The sequence below is a fragment of the Xyrauchen texanus genome, chromosome 23 (assembly GCF_025860055.1).
Source record: "Xyrauchen texanus isolate HMW12.3.18 chromosome 23, RBS_HiC_50CHRs, whole genome shotgun sequence".
Classification (NCBI taxonomy): Eukaryota; Metazoa; Chordata; class Actinopteri; order Cypriniformes; family Catostomidae; genus Xyrauchen; species Xyrauchen texanus.
The window spans coordinates 42,294,881-42,297,167 of NC_068298.1; positions in this window are offsets into that span (position 1 = coordinate 42,294,881).

The following is a 2,287-nucleotide window of genomic DNA, read 5'->3' on the forward strand; positions in this document are numbered from 1 at the left end:
GTTTAGTTTTTTAACAATGCGCTTTGCTCAGAAAACATGCCTACTTTACTAGCATGGCATTACCAGCCAGTCTTTAATTTATTTCATGCCGAGTATGAGCAGGCCAAAGTCAAACAGTACAATTTATTATTTCTTCACAAGACAAAGAGGACCCGAGACCACGACCCCTTCAAATGTAGCTGCAGAAAACGCTATCGTCAGCCATCCAGCACAGCAGACATAGGAGGGCAGCAGAGAATTTGGTGAGAGTGATGCCTGTGAGCAGTGCAGTAATAAAGTTACTGGCTGTAGTTTGTTGTCATCACTCAGCAACACGTAGCAGTGCAGTCCGATACCAAGCAGGAATGGAGCTGGATCTATCGAGCTCTGGTAACCTCAGTATATGAGGTTGAGACGTAGAAACAAATAGAATAATATTAGCGTAGATGCCATTACATTTTTAGATCATGATAGATGTTTCTGGTTCTGGCAGAGCTAACTAAAGCAGCCTAATTGTGAGTTGATGGATAAATTATGTGTATGCCTGGCTAAAAAGATGAGTCTTTAGTCTAGACTTAAACTGAGTGTCTGTGTCTACATCCCGAACAGTGGTAGGGAGACTATTCCATAGTTTAGGAGCCAAATATGAAAAGGATCTACTCCCTTTTGTTGATTTTGATATTCTTGGAATTATTAACAAGCCAGAATTTTGTGATCGTAATGAACATGACGGAATATAGTGTCAGAAGGTCACTTAAGTACTGTGGAGTGAAACCATTCAAAGCTTTGTATGTAGTTAACAGAATTTTTTAATTAATATGAATATAAACACGTAGCCAATGTAATGATGATAAAATTGGGATAATGTGAAAATATTTCTTGGTTGTAGTCAGCACTCTGGCAGCTGCAATTTGAACCAGTTTAAGTTTATTCATTGAACTTGCTGGACATCCTCCCAGTAATGCAATACAATAATCTAGTCTTGAGGTCATGAACGCATTAATTTGTTTTTCAAAATCAGCAACAGAGAGCATGTGCCATAACTTAGCAATAGTCTATTTACAAACATTGGAGATTTGATTTTCAAAGGACAGATTAGTATCAAATACAACATCTAACTTCTTTGCTGTAGAAGACGACATATCAGTACATCCATCGAGAATGTATATTTTAGTGGCTTATTTTTAGATGTTTTTGACCAATTACTAGTACCTCTGTTTAGTCAGAATTGAGTAGAAGGAAATTTCTGTCAATCCAATCTTTGATTTCATTGATACACTCCGAGGCATTAAAACTGATCCCTGTGGCATTCCACAATTAACTTTTGTTTGATTTATCAATTCCTCATTAAAACATAAAGTGGTAGCTGTCTGATAAACAGGAGCTAAACTATCCTAATGCAAGTCTACTAATGCTGAACATAATTCTCCAGCCTATTCAAAATGTGAATGTGTCAAAAGGCAGCACTAAGATCTAAAATAACTAGAAGAGAAATGCAGCTGTGAACAGATGATAAGAGCATGCCATTTGTAACTCTGATAATTGCAGCCTCTGTACTGTGATGGGGCCTAAATTCTGACAGAAATTGTTCATATTTCTCTGTAGAAATGAACATAGCTGGTAGAAAAATACCTTTTCTAGTATTTTCAACACAAATGGTAGATTTGAAATCGGTCTGTAATAACCCAGTTCTCCAGGATCAAGCTGTGGCTTCTTAATAAGCGGTTTGATAACTACCATTTTTAAGTTTTTGGGATATGTCCTAAGGATAACGAGGCGTTAATAATATTACGATGAGGCTCTGATATTACAGGGAATATCTCTTTTAAGAATTTAGTTGGTATTGGATCTAATATAAATGTTGTGGCTTTTGATTTTTTTATACATTTTGTTAGCTCTTCATGACCTATGACAGCGAAGGATTGAAGTTGCTTGTGAGGAAAATTATGAGACTTTTCTGCAATGACAGTTGATTACATAGATCCAATTTTATTTCTGATTATTGCAATTTTATAGTAAAGAAATTCATCAAATCTATTTTCTATTGTGCTGTGATGGAATATATTTTTCAGACGATGCTTTATTCCTAATCAATTTAGCCACAGTACTGAATAAACATCTAGGATTGATGTGGATATTTTCTATGAGTTTGCTAAAATATACTGACCTGGCAGCTTTTAGTGTCTGTCTGTAGCTACAGACACTATCCTTACATGCACCATGAAATACCTCTATCTCAAGAGTGCTAGAGAAGACTGTATTTATATTTTCTGTTATTACATCAAGTTCTTCTAGACCTTTTGGCTTA